This window comes from Stegostoma tigrinum, chromosome 11 (genome assembly GCF_030684315.1).
Source record: "Stegostoma tigrinum isolate sSteTig4 chromosome 11, sSteTig4.hap1, whole genome shotgun sequence".
NCBI lineage: Eukaryota > Metazoa > Chordata > Chondrichthyes > Orectolobiformes > Stegostomatidae > Stegostoma > Stegostoma tigrinum.
Window position 1 is genome coordinate 84799000 of NC_081364.1, and position 19048 is coordinate 84818047.

Consider the following 19048-nt stretch of genomic DNA (forward strand, 5'->3'; position numbering starts at 1 on the left):
TGCTTTGAACAGAAAGCACAGATACAAATTGTTCATTTTAGTAACTCACTCATCTCCTGCGGTTCCACACATAGGCAACCTTGCTGATTTTTAAAGGGGCCCCATTCTCTCCTTATATACCTCTTTTCTCCAAAATGTATTTGCATAAATCCTTTGACTTCTCCTTAACCCTATTTACTGAAACTCTCTCATGACCACTTTTTGCCCTCATGATTCCCTTCTTAAGTATACTCCAACTGTCCTTTGCCTCCTGTAGGGATTCATGCAATCCCCGCTGTCAACACCTGACACATGCCTCCTTCTTTTTCTTGATCCGAACCTCAATTTCTCGAGTCATCCAGCATTCCCTGCACCTATCAGCCTTGCCTTTCATCCTAACCAAGTGTACTGTCTCTGGAATTTCGTTATAAATTTGTGACGATTTCCCATTGCAAGCCATCCCTTTGCTTGCGAATATCACTCATATCAACTTTTGAAAGTTCACGGCTAATATCGTTCAAAATGACCTTGCTGAAGTTTAGAACTTTAGCATTTAGATCAGGTCAATTCTTTTTCATACTTATTTTAAAATGAATAAAATTATGGATTTTTTTTGCCCCAGAGTGCTACCCCACTGACAACTCAGTTACTTTCCCTGCCTTATTCCCCAAGAGTACGTCTAATTCTTTCTTTAACCTTCTCTTGGAAGTAAATCAATATGCTGAACAAAAAAAATTTCATGAACATACACAAAAAACCCTCTTTCTATCCAATTCTTTCACACTATGGCAGGCTCAGTCTATTTTTGGAAAGTTAAAATATCCTACCGTGGCCACCTTATTATTTTTACAGATAACTGTCATATCCTTACAAATTTGCTTCTCAATTGAACCACTGACTGTTTATTTTTGTGGTGGGGAGTACAATTCCAACAATGTGGTCAACACTTTCTTATTTCTCAATTGCACCCAAATAACTTCATTGATCACACTCATAGGAATATCCTCCCTAAGTACAGCCAGAATATTATCCCAAATCAAAGGAGTGGGAGAGGGAGTTGATGTGATTCGCAACCGGGAGGTGTTGTTTGTCATGAACCGAGCGTACATGCTCCACAAAGCTGTCTCTGAACCTCCGCTTGGTTTCTCCAATGTCCAGGAGGCCACATCAGGAACAGCAGATACAGTATATCACATTAGTGGATGTGAAGGTGAGCATCAGTTTAATGTGGAAGGTTTTCTTGGGGCCTGGCATGGGGGTGAGGTGGGAGGTGTAGGGGCAGGTGTAGCACCTTATGCGCTTTCAGGCAAAAGTGCTGGGTGTGGAGCGACTGGTAGAGAGTGTTGAGCGAACAAGTGAGTCATGGAGAGACTGGTCCCTCCAAAAAGTAGGATAAGGGTGGGGGTGGTTAATATATCCTTGGTAGTGGAGTCAGATTGCAGGTGGTGGAAATGGTGGAGAATGATGCATTGAATTTGCAGGTTGATCTGGTGATACGTGAGGACAATGGGAATTCTGTCTTTGTTTTTATTGCAGGGATGGAGTGTGAGGGCCAAGGTGCGGGAAATGCAAGAGATGCAGTTGAGGGTGTTTTGACTACTGTTGAGGGAAAATTACCACTCTTGAAAAACGAGGACATCTGGGATGTCTGGCAGTGGAATGCTTCTTCTTGGGGGCAAACGCGGCAGAGGCGAAGGAATTGGGAATAGGGAGTCACATTCTTGCAGGAAGGTAAGTGAGAGGAGGTGTCGTCGAAGTAGCTGGGGGAAAATCGGTGGGCTTTAAATAGATATTAGTTTCCAGATGGTTAACAGAGATGGAGACAGAGAGGTCCACGAAGGAGAGAGAGGGGTCAGAGATGGTTCAGGTGAACTTAAGTTTGAGTTGGAAGGTGTTAGTAAAGTGGATGAACTGTTCACTCACCTTGTGGGAGCACAAGGCAGCACTGATACAGTTATCGATGAAATGCAGGAAGAGGCATCGGATTTTGCAGTGTAGCTGTGGAAGAGGTACTGTTCCACAGAACCTACAAAGAGACAGGTATATCTTGGGTGCATGCAGGTCCCTCAGGCCACCCCTTTCGTCCGTAGGAAGTGTGAGGAGTTGAAGAAGTTGTTAAGGGTAAGGCCGAGTTTGGTTCGGTGGACAAGGGTATCAGTGGAGGGCAACAGGTCAGCCCTCGGGAGAGGATGAAGTGGAGAGCTTTTTGGCCATCTGCATGGTCAGTTAAACAGCTCCCGAGAGGAGAGGGTTCCAGAAATATCCCCATTCTAACTAAAGGAACAGCCCTGCACATCAGTGCAACCTCAAAGATGTAGTGTCCGCACCATCTTCAGCCAGAAGTATCGAGTTGATGATTCACCTCACCGTCCAAAAATCAAATATGAAAAAGATAACTGGCCCTGATGCCATTCCTAAAATAGGACTGAAGGCTTGTGCTGCACAACAAGCTGTGCCCCTGGGGAAGCTGTTTCATTCCAGCCACAACTCTGACACCTACCTGGCAATGTGGACAATTTAACAGCTATAGCAGTTTCCTAAGAGGAGCATAATTGCAATCTGACCAATTGTCATGCCCTTAGTCTCTATCTATTCTCCTCCTGACTTTATAAATCTCAGTAAGGTCACCCCTCAGCCTCCGAATCTCCAGGCAAAAGCCTATTCAGTTTCTCCCTGCAGCTCAAACCGTCCAACCCGGGCAACATTCTTATAAATCTTTTCTGAATCTTTTCAAGTTTCACAAAATCCTTCCGATAGCAGGGAGACGAGAATTGCATGCAATATTCCAAAAGTGGCCTAACCAGTGTACAGCCGCAACAGGACCTCCCAACAACTACACGCAATGCACTGGCCAATATAGGCAAGTTGTACCAAATGCAACAGGTGTAGGCTCCCAACTTTAAGGGCATTTAAGTGGTCATTGGATAAACATATGGATGATAATGGAATAGTGTAGTTTAGATGGACTTCAGATTGTTTCACATTTCGGCACAACATCGAGGGCCTAAGGGCCTGTACTGCACTGTAATATTCTATGTTCTATGTTAAATGCTTTCTTTACTATCCTATCTATCTCTGAATCCACTTTCAAGGAACCAAGCGCCTGCACACCAGGACTCATTGCTCAGCAATACTCCCCAGGGCCTTACCATTTAGAGTACAAGTTCTGCCCTAATTTGATTTCCAAAATGCAACACCTCAGATTTACTCAAATTAAACTACCTACCATTCCTTGGTCCATTGTCTGGAGAATTGACTTGTGGTCCATCCCGTGCGGTCTCCGGTCCCCAGTCCCTCGCTCGCTCCCTCCCCGTTCCTCACTCCCTCCCTCCCACCTCACCATCCCACATACCACTGCCCAGTTCCTCCCTCCCTCACTTTGTCTTGTGCTCCCTCCTCCTTTTCCGTCTCTCTGTCCATCGCTCCCTCCCTCCCCAGCCTCGATCCCTCCCTCCCGTTGGTTGATCATTCCCTCCCCGTCCCTCGCTCCCCATCCCCTCATTCCCGGTTCCTCACTTACTTGCTTCTCATCCCTTCCTCTACGCTCTCCGAACCTCCCCCATGTCCATCGCTCCCCTTCCCTTGCTCTTGCTCCCGCTCCCTCCATCCCTGTAACCTTTTTCAGTGTCCACTACATTTCCAATTTGGTGAACTTCTAGCTGGAAGTTTTCAAGGTCAATTAATGCCGGTCCAGCTACACTAAAATCCCAAACGAATTAAAAAGAAAGTCTGATTTTCCAGAAAAAAAATTGATTTATAGAGCTAATTGCTGTCATTGATATTGTGGGATATATTTGCAAAATGCAGTTCATGCATAATGTGAAAGAAAAAGACAAATCACAGCTCACATCACAGATAATTAAAGATAACGCAGCATTTTTTGAAGCAGCTGGAAGAGCACTCAAAATGCCATACCCAGAAGCTGTAGACTTCAAGATAAGTGTGATTAATGTAGTTTTGTTTTTTTGATTGGAATAGACATGTTGAGCTGAAGGTCCTGTTTTTATGCTGAATGGATCTCTGACCTTAATTTTTGAAAACAGAAAAAGCAGTCTCACAATTTCCATAATACGTCAGCTTTTGTGCTCCTGAGATGCTGTTTGGCCTGATGTGTTCATCCAGCTTCACACTTTGTTATCTTGGATTCTCCAGCATCTGCAATTCCCATTATCTCTGATCACAATTTCCATATATTGTGAGCATCAAGTGATGAGGATTACAATCTCCAAGACCACACAGCATCCTGGCTTGAATCTATATCATTGTCCATTCACTGACACTTCAGAATCCCGAACAACTCCATGAAACATATGTTAGTGTCCCTGTGTTTCACCAACATATTCTGAATTGAAATTAGACAGAGGCAATAAATGCTGGTCTTGCCAACAAAAGTCATCTCAACAGTACAAATAAAAGTAATCTGTACTATTAAAGACATATATTCAGCCCAATCAGTTTACTAAAGTCGTTTTATTGAGATTTTAAACTTTGTTCTATGTCTCTGATCTTGCTGAAAAACCATGAAACTTTCCTGAGTATTTTCGTAGTGTCGTTTAAAAATCGTATTTGGAAGTTCTACCCATCATTCTGAAAGGCAGCGCCTTCGTGGCCATGTGAAAACTTGGATCAGGAGTAAGTGATTAGAAAAATCAAACCAAGTCCGCCACGCGGTGAGCTCTTGAATGATGTGGCCTCAAATAAACGTTCCTCTCCACCCCTTATAACACTGGTGTGTTATTCTTAGTCAAGAATCTGTCTGACTCTCCGTTAAGAATATTCAATGATTTATCCTCCATCTCTCTCTGGAAAGACTTCCATAAACACACAATCCTTTGAAAGGGTAAAAGAAATAAGTCACCATTGTCTACCTGAGATATTCTCCAGTTTACAGTCCATCCACTGGTGGTAATCTCTTGACAAATGGAAATATTGTTTCAGCATTCAACTTGAAAAGACTGCTCGGAATATTTTGTGTTTAAACAAGGTCATGTGTCATTTGCCTAAAGTCCAATAAATCCAGGGCCAATCTGGTCATGATTTCCTCTGAAGATAAATACTTCTCAAAGGAACCACTTCAGTCAATCATCTCTGGATGGCTTCTGATTTCATCATGCACACAGCCTAATGCAGTCTCACCATTACCCTGAAAAAGTGTCCAGAAACTGCCCTCTTCGGCCTTGAGACTGCTTGACCATGTCCTGCAGCAAATCAGGTACTACAGCCACATTACCTTCCTTAGTACCAGCCTAAGGAACTTGATCATCCCCATGGGACTACAGTCCACATTCAAGCCTTCCCAATTTGTCCCCAAGCGTGACAATGTCTACATCCAGAACATTAAGACACTTCTGAAGCATTTTTCCCTGCGGCTCCTGAAACACACACTCGCAGCAATGTGACGGCAACTCCAGGCACTGCAATCCAGCCTAACTCAGCTCACAGCCTCCCTCTCTCAGACATGCAAAGGACCTCTCCTGTTTTTTATTCTTCGTAGGATCCAGAACCTGAACTCACAATTCTACTCAGCTTTAGTGGAGACAAAAAACCGTAAGTACAGTAAACTTCCTGGTGCCTACAACCCAAAACGGGCTTCCTCCACGTCCCAAACCCCAACCCTACCTAAGAACTTCCCCACAATGTGCCCGCCAACATTGGCCATGTGGCCACTCTTGTAGCAACCAGGGATGACGTCACATCCTCCACCGCAGGATACACAGTTTCTGGGACAGCAAATGCCACCGCCTCCATTTCCAAGTCCAACACCACAGACACTGTGGACATTCCTACCGTCACCGCTGCTGCCTCCTCCTACCCCGCTCCTCCCACCACCAACGCAAATGGCGCTCTGCTCACCACCGATGCAACTCTGCCCATGCCAATGCAACTCCGCCCACAACCGTCACCGATGTCACTCCACCCACAGCCAGCAGCTCCAGAGGAGACAGAAACACTGATTGCTGTCGAGTCTTCACCATCCCCACAGACCTCCCCCTTACTGAGGACAAACGGTCAGTCCTCAGTAAGGGGCTCACCTTTGTCCCCTCCACCCACACATCAATCAGTACCGGTCACGCTTAGATGTTGAGTAGTTTTTCTGCGGCCTCTGCCTCCATGCTTACTTCTCTAACCGTGAGCCTAACCCTCCCTCTACTGACCCCTTCATTCAACTCCAATGCACCCCCTCCTCCTGGGCACCATCCCAAGGTCCCCTACCCTCCCTTGATCTCTTCATCGCCAACTGCCATCGTGACATCAAACACCTCAACCTCTCCATCCCTCACACTCACTCCAACCTCTTCCCTGCAGAACGTGCAGCCCTCCACTCCAATCCCAAACTCACCATAAAACCCATTGACAAGGGAGGCGCAGTTGTAGTATGGCACACTGACCTCTACATTGCTGAGCTTACACGCCAACTCTCAAACACCACCTCCTCCTGCCCCCTTGATCATGACCCCACACACGACCACCAAACCATCATGTCCCAAACCATCCACAACCTCATCACCTCAGGTGAACTCCCACCCACAGCCTCCAACCTCATCATTCCCCAACCCTGCAAGGGCTGCTTCTATCTTCTTCCCAAAATCCACAAACCTGCCTGCCCTCGTTGACCCATTATCTCTGCCTGCTCTTGCCCCACCGAACTTATCTCCACCTAACTGGAATTCATTTTTTCACCCTTAGCCCAGGAACTCCCTACCTATGTCTGTGACATCACCCACACTCTCCATCTCCTGCAAAACTTAAAATTCCCCAGTCCCCAACACCTCATTGTTGCCATGGACGTCCAGTCCCGATACACCCGCACTCCCCATACAGATGGCCTAAAGGCCATCCGCTTCTTCCTATCCCGCAGTCCCAACCAGGTCCCCTCCGCCAACACCCTCATCCGCCTTGCTGAAACCGTCCTCACCCTCAACGTCTCTTTCAATTCCTCCCACTACCTACACACAAGGGGGGTGGCCATGGGTACCTGCATGGACCCAAGCTGTGCCTGCCTCTTTGTAGGTTATGTGGAACAATCCCTCTTCCATACTTACACGGGCCCTAAACTCCACCTCTTCCTCCATTACATTGATGACTACATCGATGCCGCCTCATGCATTCATGAGGAGCTCAAACCTTCCACCCCGCCCTTAAGTTCACCTGAACCATCTCTAATGCCTCTCCCTCCTTCCTGGGCCTCTCTGTCTCCATCGCCGGCAACCACCGAGAAACCAATATCCATTTCAAGCTCACTGGCTCTTCGGTGCTGTATTCCAGCAAGAGGGCTGCATGGTAGTTCAGTTGAGGTCTCAAACAGGGGTCTTCTGGTGCTGCGTGTAGGTTGCAGAGAGCCTCAAGCTTCCTCCCTGAAATAGGCCTAGACTGCCCTGTGAGAGGGAAAGTCCTGTCAGCTTTTACCCTGTCAAGCCACTTCAGAATGTGATTACAGCAATGAGGGGTGTTCTCAGTAAAGCAGAACTCCAATGTGCACTCACTGGTTAGAGGTCTTTCCACTGTGTCCTGTGTTAGCACCCTCGCTGAATTTTTAAAAAATCATTTTGGCTTGAATCTGAGAGTTGAACGGTGACGTCTGGACTGTGAGCAGCAGTTGTGCTAAAGAAATACAAAATCAATTATTGGTTCCTGAGGCCAGGCCTGGAAGTTAATTGCAGGATGTTTCTTATTCAAAAACTGTGTCAACTCTTTTGGCCATTAATAAGGTCAGCATCTGAGAACTGGTGCCAGCAAGTCTGGAAGAGAACGTGGTCAAACAGAAGGACTTTAAAACTGGGCCAAATGCACATCTTTGACGCTGAGCTGGCTGCTGGTGTGACAGAGGCTCAGAGAAAGACCACAGAGTGGAGGGAGAGAGCTGAACAGGGTGGGGCTGTGTGGTTTGGATACTGGGGTTATTCTTCACCCATCACCCCACCACAAAATCCAGCCAGTTGTTTCTCTCATTGTCCCTCTTCCACAACTTTACCCACTTCTGTACCTCCAGCCCCTATCCCACCCCTTGCTTCCCCCAGTATCAGCAAACTTCCAAAGATATTTCTCACATACTATGTTCCTTTTCTCAGGGCATTCAACAACTTGAAAACTGGATTGAAAGTGAGAGACAGAGCAGCCACTGCAGAAGCTTCCAAAATCACTCTGCACCTTCTTGAACTGCTGCAATCTGCATAGTGAAGCAGCTCCCATGTTGCAAATTGGTAAGGAGTTATAGGATCGTCATCCAGTGGTGATAAGACCGTGCTGTTTTTTGTGTCAGTTGTCGTCATTTTGTTGTTATTCCACCTTCAACAACAGAATAGAAACATAGAAAATAAGAACAGGCGCAGGCCATTGTAGCTTTTGATCCTTCTCCGCTAGTCACTTTGATCATGGTTGATCATTCTGCTCAGCCTCTTCCCACTTTAGAGCCAAACCCTTTGATCCCTTAAGCCCCGACAACTATACATATCATCTTCTTGGAAACATCCAGCGTTCGGCCTTAACTGCTTTCTGTGGCAGCAAATTTCACAGGGTCACCAGACTATTTTTTTTTTTTAAATTTCCTCATTTCAATCTAGCCTAGCCCATGCCCCTAAGTTCTGACTCCCTGGTCATTGACAACATCCTTCCTGTATTTACCTAGGATTTTATTGGTTTTTAAACACTGATTCACCATTTATCACAACTGGCTCGTTCCTCATACCGTTTTAACTTCTTTCATTTAATTACAGGACCCAAGTCTCAGAAACAACAATATCACCCTTCAGCTTTGGTGAAGAATTCTATCCTATTGTGGTCACTCATCCTTAAGGGCCCGTACTCAACTCGATTGTCAATTATTCCATCCTCATTATACAATATCCATCTGCTTCTTCAACCTGTTGATTCATAAAATTGTACCATATAGACACCAAGGATTCCTCCTCCACTGTACTGCTACAGTTGTGATTTGGGCAATTTATAAGTAGGTTGCAGTCACCTGTAATTAAAGCCATAACTTTCTGCCTTATATCTCTCAATTCCACCCTAATGCCTTTCCCAATATTACTGCAGCTTGGGGTCCATATGCAGCACTAAGGTCATTTTCTGTCCATTGCTGTTTCTCAGCTCAACCCAAACAGACTCTACTTCACTACACCCTATATCCTGGCTCACATCAGTTTCCTGTTTTAATCAGCAGCTCCTGACAAATCCTTTTCCCTCGTTCCTGCCCAGTCCATCTTCCTCAGACAACCCACTGATTCCAGGTTTCAATCTTGTAAACCTCCTCTGAGCCACTTTGAATAAACGAACAGAAGACCAAAACCTGCATGTGGTATTCGAGATTTGGTCTGACCCCTTCCTTGTACAAATGAAGTGAACATCTTTTCATTGATGATTATTTGTTGTCATAACAAGGGAGATGGCCTCGTAGCTTTCTGCATTTCAAAGAGATCTTAATCAATTGGGGCAATGGGCTGAGGAATGGCAGATTGAATTTTATTTGGATAAATGTTTGTTTTACCACAACGCAATACTTCACAAAGGCAGGACTTGCACAATTAATGGTTGGGCTCTGGGTAGTGTTGCAGATCAGGAGAAAACGTCGGGTTTCAGGTACATCATTCTTTGAAATTTGCATCACAGGTAGACAGGGTGGTTAGGAAGGCATTTAGCACACTTGTCTTCATTGCTCAGGCCTTTTGAGTACAGGTGTTGGGAAGTGATGTTGGCGAGTCCTCTTCTGGAGCACTGTGTGCTGCTCTGGTCGTCCTGTTGTGGGAAGAATATTGTTAAACTGGAGTGGGTTTGGAAAAACTTACCAGGATATTGCCAGGAATGGAAGGGTTGAGTTATAAAAATACGCTGGATTGGCGGGAACTTCTTTCACGGCAAGGTAAGAGGTTGAGGGATGACCTTATGTAGGTTTAATAAAATAATGAGACACACAGATAAGGAATAACAAAGGTCTTCTCCCTCAGGTGGGGGATTTCAAAAACAGGGGCATATTTTTAAAATGAGAGGTGAAAGATTTTAGAAAAGGCATGACGGGCATCTTTTCGTTTTATAGAGTGTTCAGTGTGTGGAATGAACTGCCAGAGGAAGTGATGGATGTGGGTACTTACGATGTTTGAAAAACATTCAGATAAGGACATGAATTTGAATGGTTTAGAGCGAATATGGGCCAATTGCAGGATTTTTTTTTAAATAAGGAAAACATTGCTGCTATCACTAGAAGAGATGTTTCTGAAAAATCATCCCATGAAAACTTATGTTGAAATTAGAAATAAGAAATAAGAAAGGAACAATCATCTGATGGGATGGTACCATATGCTTCCTAATAGTCAGAGGGAAATTGAGGAACAAATATGCAGAGAGATCTCAGATATGTGTAAGAATAAGGTTATAATAGTTGGTAATTTTCAGTTTCCAAACATTTACTGGGGCTGCCATAGTGTTAAAGGTTTAGATGGTGAGTATTTTCTGAAATGCGTTAAAGAATTTTCTCTTTATCCAAAAAAATCGATGTTCCTATGAAAGGAAAAGGCTTAGCAAGTGACTGAAGTGACAGTACAGGGAAACTTTGAGTTTTGTGACAGAATTACTGTCAGTTTTAAAACAATTATGGAACAGGATATGCCTTCCAGAAAAAGTAAATGCTTTAATTGGAGTAAGGCAAATTTTAATGCTATGAGAAAAGAAGTTTCAACACTTCTGAGGAAGGATTAACAGACCCACAACATTAACTCTGATCTGTCCTTCACAGATACTGCCAGACCTGCTAAGCTTTTCCAGCAGCTTCTGTTTTTATAACTTTCAAAAGTTGACATGAGTAGACAGCAGGTAGAAGGATGTCTGACAAGTGGGGGGCTTTCAAAAAATGTGACAATTCAGAGTCATTATGTCTCTGTAAGAGTGAAAGGTAAGGCTGGTAGGATTAGAGAACGGGTGAAAAAAGATACTCAGGTTTTAGTCACGAATAAAAAAATATATAAATTAGTAGATATAAATAAAAACTCGGCTCAAATGAATCTCTTGAAAGTGTAAACGGTGTCAGGAACATTCTTGAACAGGAGATCAGGATGGCAAAAAGGCAACATGAAATTGCCTTGGTTGATAAGGTTAAGAATAATTCGAAGAGTTTCTGCAAGTGCATTAAAAGCAAGAGAGCACCGAGAGAGCAAGCAGGGCTCCATGAAGATGAAAGAGGTCAACTCTGTGTTGAGCATCAGGTTAGGAGAGAGATTTGAAAGGAATATATTGCATCAGGTTTTACTGTTGAGAAAGAAATGGAGGTGGGACAAGTCAGGGGTAGAAATATTTGGTTTGAAGACAGTTCACAGAGATGGGGGAGATTTTTAATGAATATTTCTCCTCAGTGTTTACTAAGCAGAGAATCATGGATGCTAAGGAAACAAGGGAGGCAAGTGGGGATGTTTTGGACCATTGAGGTGGCGTTTGCAGCCTTAAAGCACGTTAAGGTTGATAAGTCCACTGGATCTGATGAAGTCCATCTTTGGACACTGTGGGAGGCTGGGGAAGAAATTGCAGAGACCCTTGCAGAGATTTTTCCTTCATCTTTTCTCACGACTGAAATTCCAGAAGACTGGAGGGTGGCTAATGTTGTCCCATTGGTTAAGAAAGGTAGCAAAGACCAGCCAGGGAACTACAGACCAGTGAACCAGTGGTAGACAAGGTATTGAAGATGATATTCAGGGAGTCAATCAACCAAAGCTGGGATATTCAAGATATGATGAGGGATAGTCAGCATGGATTTGTGCACAGGAGTCATGTCTGACAAATCTGTTCAAGTTTTTTGAGGAGGTAAGCAAGAGGATTGATGAGGTTAGGGCAGCGAATGCTGTCTATATGGACTCTAGTAAGGCCTTTAACAAGGTCCCATACGGCAGCCTAGTCATGAAGGCTCGGTTGTGTGGGATCCAGGGAGAGCTAGCTCATGGGATTCGAAATTGTGTCGATGGTAGGAAGCATAGCGTGATGGCTGAAGGTTGGTTCTCGGACTGGAGGCCTGTGGCTAATGGTGTGCCATGGGGGTCGATACTGGGATCTTTGTTATTTGTCCCTTACATAAATGATCTGGATGTGAACGTATATGGCATGATTAGTAACTGTGTATCATCTGCAAACTTAAGAGGAATCGCTGAGGTATCAAAAATTACAGGCGGATTGTGATCAGATGGGGAAGTGGGCTGAGGATTGTCAAATGAAATTCAATACAGCTAAGCGTGCGGTGTTGGCCTTTGGAAAGTTAAGCCAAGGTAGGAGTTATACAGTGAATGGTAAGGTTCTGAGGAATATTGTGGAGCAGAGAGACCGAGAAGCACAAGTACATCGTTGGTGGAAAGCACCATCACAGGTAGACAGGGTGGTGAAGAAAGCATTTAGCATGCTGGCCTTCTTCGGTCGATGCATTGCATATAAGAGTTGGGATGTTATGTTAAAGATGTGCAGGTCATTGGTGAGGGCACACTTGCAGTGTGGTGTACAGTTTTGGTCACCCTGTTACAGGAAAGGCATCGTTAAACTGGAAAATGTGCAAAGAGGAGTTACAAGGATGTTGCTAGGAATAGTATGCAAGTTTAAGGAGAGGTTGGCCAGGATTGGACTTCATTCCTTGGAATGGAGGAGAATGACGGCTGACCTTACTGAGGTGAATAAAATCATGAGGGGCATAGATAGGATGAATGCATATAGCCTTTTTCCCAGGGATCGGGAATGGAAAACTAGAGTGTATAGATTGAGAGGGGGCAGATTTCAGAAGGACGTGTGGGGCAACTTCTTCACACAGACAGTGGTGCATATTGGGAATGGGTTGCCAGAGAAAGTGGTTGAGACAGGCACAATAGCAATGTTTAAAACATATTTGGGTAGGTACATGGATGGAAAGTGTTTAGAGGGGGATATGGACCAAATGCAGGCAGTTAGAAATTGCGGAGTGGACACCATGGTCAGCAGTGGACCAGTTTGGGCCGAAGGGCCTGTTTCCATGCTGTATTACACTCTGACTTTAAACCTCCAGGTCCTGCTCTAGTGCATCAAATCATGTTGTGGGAAGTTAAAGAGAAAACATGGGGCCCCTTTGCAGAAATATTTGTATCATCTATAATTACGGGTGAGGTGCCAGATGACTGGAGAGTGACTAAAATTGTGCCTTCGTTTAAGGGACATAAGGAGAAGCCTGGGAAATATAGACCTGTGAGACTGACTTCAGCTTTGGGTACGTAGTTGAAGGTAATTGTGAAAGGTAGGATTTATGTATTTGGAGAGTCAAGGAATGATTAGTTGATTGAGTTTTTTGGAGAAGGAGCAAAGAAGATGATTGCGGGCGGAGTGGTCGATGTAGTTTATTTTGACAAGAGTAAAGCCTTTGACAAGGTTCTACAAGGTGAACTAAGTGGGAAATTAGATCGTATGGGACTCGGCGGGGGGAGGCTTGTCAACTGGATACAAATATGGCTTTGTGACAGGACACAGGGACTGGTGGTGGAGGGTTGTTTATCAGACCTGAGGCCTGTTCCCAGAAGTGTTCCACAGGGATCAGTGCTCGCTCCAATTTTGTTTGACTTTATATAAAAAAGCGATTTAGATGAGAATAGTAGAGACATGGTCAGTAAGTTTGCAGATGACACCAAAATAGGCAGGATAGTGGACAGCGAAGTAGGCTGTCCAAGATTACTGAGAGATCTTGATTTATAGGGTTAAGAGGCTGAGGAATGGCAGGTGGCGTTTAATTTGGATAAAGGCGAAGTATTTCATTTTGGTAAAACAAACAAGATCTGTACTCGTACAATTAAAAGTAGGGCCTTGGGGTTAGTGCTGTCGAACAGAGAGATCTCAGGGTTCAGGCCCTTAATTCTGTGAGGTTGGCGTCACATGTAGAAAGGAAGGGTGGTTAAGTCGGTGTTTAGCCTGCTTGCCTTCACTGCTCAGACCTTTTGAGTATAGGAGTTGGGACGGTATGTTGATGTTGTGCAGAACATCAGTGAGTCCTCTTCTGGAATAATGTGTCTACTTCAGATCTGTTATACGAAGAATATCATCATGCTTGGAAGAGTTCAGAAAAGATTTATCAGGATGTTGCCAGGAATGGAGGCTTTGAGTCCTGAGGAGAGGCTTGATCGGTTTGGGATATTTTTCCACTGCAGTCTAAGAATTGGAGGCGTGGACTTATATGTTTATAAAGTCATGAAGAGTACAGATAAGGTGAATGGAAGATCCCTTTTCATTCACGTGAGGTATTTCAAGACTCGGGGGCTGGAGAAAACCAGCTGAAACGTTCACTCTACATGTATGAAGCTGGACAGTTGCTTTTGCCAGACTATTTGACGAAGGGCCAAAGAGATGGAGGGTAGGTGATGCTTCTCGTGGCTGGATTAACTTTCTACTCTGGGTGGCTTCATGCTACACTTACAGTCTATAGGTTACCAGTACTGGAGGGTATGAGTTATGAGGAGAGACTGGGACTTCACTGGAAAATAGGAGGTTGAGCAGTGACTTTAGAGAGGTTTATAAAATCATGAGGGGTATAATGTGAACAGCAAGGGTCTTCTCCCTTGGATAGGGGAGTCCAAAACTAGAGGGTTTTTTTAAAGGGAGAGGAGAAAGATTTGAAGGGCAGGAAGGGGGAGCTGTTTCAAACAGAGGGTCGTTTCTATGTGGAATGAACTGCCAAAGGAAGTTGTAGATGCTGGTACACTTCCAATATTTAAAAGACATTTGTACAGGTACGTGAATAGGAAAGGCTGAGAGGGATATGGACCCAACTCACGCAAGTGGGACTCGTTCAGTTTGGGAAGCCTGGTCGGCATGGACAAGTTGTAACGAAGGAGGCTAAAGAACTCAAATAAATTTTTGATATTTTGAAAATAGTTCACATTAGATGAGACGAAGTGCTAAATGTCTCAGAAAATATAAAGGTGGATAAATCTCCAGTACCTGATCTAGTGTATTCCAGGACATTGTGGGAATTAAGGGAGGAAATTGCAGAAATATTCGTATCATCTATAAATATGGGTGGGTGTGAGATGACTGGAGAGTGGCTGATATTATCCCTTTGTTTTAGAAGGGATGTGGGAGAAGCCTGAGAACTATAAACCTTAGCCTAACACTGGAAAACAGGGACAGAGTTAGAGTCAGTATGGATTTAAGAAAGGGAAATCATGTTGAACAAAACTGCCGGAATGTTGCAAGAATGCAACATTTAGAGTTGAAAAGGCAGTGGATGTTGCTTATGTCGGCTTTGAGAAGGCATTCAAAAAGGCCCCACAGAAGAGATTAGCACGTCAATTTAAAGCATGAGAGATTGGGTATTCACAGGGATACAGAACTGTTTGGCACACAAACAGTCAGAGTAAACAGTCATTTCTTGTATGCCAACCAGTGACCAGTGTGGTACTGTGGTCCATGGTGGATCCCAGGTATTCATACAATCAATTAGTTATTTAAATGAGAAATGTGTCTCAGATTGAGATTATCCAGTTGGATTACAAAACTAGGAAAACACAATTCACTGACAGTAAGGATACAGCTGTAGCCGGGGGTGAAGAAGGCAAATGGTATTTTGACCTGCAGAGTTAGAGCATTTGAGTACAGGAGCAGGGATGTCTTACTGAAATTGTACAAGATCTTAATGAGACCACACCTGGGATGCTATGTGTAAATTTGGAATTTTTATCTGAGGAAGGAACTTCTGGCTATGGAGGCTGTTCAAAACAGTTGATCAGACTGATTCCAGGGATGGCAAGACTTACATATAAGGATAGGATGGATTGGTTAGGATGACATTCACTGGAGTTTAGAAGAACGAGGAAAGATTTCACAGAAACCAATAAAATTCTAGGTAAATACAGGAAGGATGTTGTCAATGACCAGGGAGTCAGAGCTTAGGGGCATGGACTAGGCTGTTAAAGGATTGAAATGAGGAAATCAAAAAAAAATACAGAGACTGGAGACCCTATGAAATTTGCTGCCACAGAAAGCAGTTAAGGCCGAACGCTGGATGTTTCCAAGAAGATGATGATGTGTAGTTGTCGGGGCTTAAGGGATCAAAGGGTCCGGCTCTAAAGTGGGAAGAGGCTGAGCAGAATGATCAACCATGATCAAAGTGACTAGCAGAGAAGGATCAAAAGCTACAATGGCCTGCGCCTGTTCCTATTTTCTATGTTTCTATTCTGTTGTTGAAGGTGGAATAACAACAAAATGACAACAACTGACACAAAAAACAGCACGGTCTTATCACCACTGGATGAAGATCCTATAACTCCTTACCAATTTGCAACATGGGAGCTGCTTCACTATGCAGATTCCAGCAGTTCAAGAAGGGGCAGAGTGATTTTGGAAGCTTCTGCAGTGGCTGCTCTGTCTCTCACTTTCAATCCAGTTTTCACGTTGTTGAATGCCCTGAGAAAAGTAACATAGTATGTGAGAAATATCTTTGGAAGTTTGCTGATACTGGGGGAAGCAAGGGGTGGGATAGGGGCTGGAGGTACACAAGTGGGTAAAGTGGGGGAAGAGGGACAATGAGAGAAACAACTGGCTGGATTTTGAGAGGGGGTGATGGGCAAAGAATAACCCCAATATCCAAACCACACGGCCCCACCCTGCTCAGCTCTCTCCCTCCACTCTGTGGTCTTTCTCTGAGCCTCTGTCACACCAGCAGCCAGCTCAGGGTCAAAGATGTGCAATTGGCCCGGTTTTAAAGTCCTTCTGTTTGACCACATTCTCTCCCAGACTTGCTGGCACCAGTTCTCAGATGCTGACCTTATTAATGGCCCAAAGAGTTGACACAGTTTTTGAATAAGAAACATCCTGCAATTAACTTCCAGGCCTGGCCTCAGGAACCAATAATTGATTTTGCATTTTTTTTTGCACAACTGCTGCTCACAGCCCAGACGTCACCGTTCAACTCTCAGATTCAAGCCAAAGTGATTTTTTTAAAAATTCAGCGAGGGTGCTAACACAGGACACAGTGGAAAGACCTCTAACCAGTGAGTGCACATTGGAGTCAGAGATAATGGGAACTGCAGATGCTGGAGATTCCAAGATAATAAAATGTGAGGCTGGATGAACACAGCAGGCCAAGCAGCATCTCAGGAGCACAAAAGCTGACGTTTCGGGCCTAGACCCTTCATCAGATGAAGGGTCTAGGCCCGAAACGTCAGCTTTTGTGCTCCTGAGATGCTGCTTGGCCTGCTGTGTTCATCCAGCCTCACATTTTATTATCAGTGCACATTGGAGTTCTGCTTTACTGAGAACACCTCTCGTTGCTGTAATCACATTCTGAAGTGGCTTGACAGGGTAAAAGCTGACAGGACTTTCCCTCTCACAGGACAGTCTAGGCCTGTTTCAGAGGCCTGTTTCAGGGAGGAAGCCTGAGGCTCGCTGCAACCTACACGCAGCACCAGAATACCCCTGTTTGAGACCTCAACTGAACCACCATGCAGCCCTCTTGCTGGAATACAGCACCGAAGCTGCCCTCCCCTTTAACCTGTACTCACCGCTTGTGGCTCTCATGGAGGACCGTTTCATTTCGGATATCCCTTTCCAGTACGCATGCTCCATAGCTGTATACGCCGGTTTGACATCTAACGACCAATAGCAAGCAAGAGGCGGGACAGAAAAGGCACCGGAAATGTTTCTCCAACCAATCAGAGGACAAGGGCGGGGCCCATTTCTAAGTCGGATCACCGGACCCGAAACGTCAACTGTGTTTACTCCGTCAGAAGGGGGAGGCGGACTGAAAATGGATAGAAGTGAAGGTAGTTGGCTGTTGGTTTGTTCGCCGAGTTTGGCAAATGAATTGCAAACGTTTCGTCTCCAGTGGAGAAGACATCATCAGTGCGTAGCTGCTACTGCGGAGAAGAAGATACGTGGGGAGGAGGCAGGCAGGTCAAAGAGGCAGGGATGGAGCCAGTAAAGGTGAGTTGAGGTGGTGGGGCGGGGTAGGTAGGGGATAGGTCAGTCGGGAAGGATGGACTGGTCAAGCGGTCAGGATGAGGTTAGTAGGTAAGAAATGGGGGTGTAGCTTGAGGTGGGAGGAGGGGACGGTTGAGTGGAAGAACAGGTTAGGGAGGCGGGGACAAGCTGGGCTGGTTTTGGGATGCAGTGGTGGTGGGGAGATTTTGAAGCTTGTGAAATCCACATTGATACCATTGGGCTGCAGGGTTCCCAAGCAGAATATGAGTTGCTGTTCTGTAACCTACAGGTGGCATCGTTGTGGCACTGCAGGAGGCCCAGGATGGACATGTCATTTGCAGAATGGGAGGTGAAGTTGTTGAGTGTGAACCGAGCATGGGCGATCTGCAAAGCTGTCACCAAGCCTCCGCTTGGTTTCTCCGATGTAGCAGAGCCACAACGGGAACACCGGATGCAGTCTACCACATTAGCAGATGTGCGGCCTGGGATCGAGGTGAGGGGGGAGGGTTAGGGGCAGCTGGAGCACGTTCTGCAGTTGCAGGGAAAAGTGCCGGGTGTGGTGGGGCTAGAGGAGCGTGTGGAACAGACAAGAGAGTCACAGAGAGAGAGTAGTCCATCCGGAAAGCAGATAAGGGTGGGGACGGGGTGTGAGGGATGAGTTGTGCAAAATGTGGGAGACACGGTTGAGGGAGTTCTTGACCACTGAGTGGGGGGAGGTTGCGGTCCTTGAAAAACGAGGACATCTGAGATGTACAGGGGGTGGAATTCCTCATCCTGGGAGCAGATGCGGTGGAATTGGGAAGAGGGGATGGCATTTTTGTAGGAAGGTGGGTGGGAGGAGGTGTATTCCAGGTAGCTGTGGGAGTCAGTGGACTTGAAATGGATATTGGTTTCTGGGTGGGTGCCGGAGATGGAGACAGAGAGGTCCAGGAAAGAGGGAGAGGCATTAGAGATGGTCCAGGTGAACTTAAAGGTGGGATGGAGGGTGTCAGTGAAGTATATGAACTGTTTGAGCTCCTCGTGGATGCATGAGGTGGCGTCGGTATAGTCATCTTTGTAATGGAGGAAGAGGTAGAGTTTAGGGCCTTTGTCAGTATGGAAGAAGGATTGTTCCACGTAACCTGCAAAGAGGCAGGCACAGCTTGGGTCCATGCAGGTACCCATGGCCACC

At 45.3% G+C, this 19048-nt stretch overlaps 2 long non-coding RNA genes across 2 annotated transcripts in view; both read right to left on the reverse strand.

Moving 5' to 3' along the window:
• Positions 1-19048, reverse strand: part of LOC132210183 (uncharacterized) — a 140814-nt gene that overhangs the window by 58984 nt on the left and 62782 nt on the right. The gene's annotated exons all lie outside the window — the stretch shown is intronic.
• LOC132210182 (uncharacterized) lies at positions 9421-17532 on the reverse strand. Its single transcript, XR_009446421.1, has 3 exons — positions 17460-17532; positions 16231-16362; positions 9421-9714 (listed from the first exon to the last, which is right to left on the reverse strand). It is a non-coding gene; the product is annotated as an uncharacterized LOC132210182 (long non-coding RNA).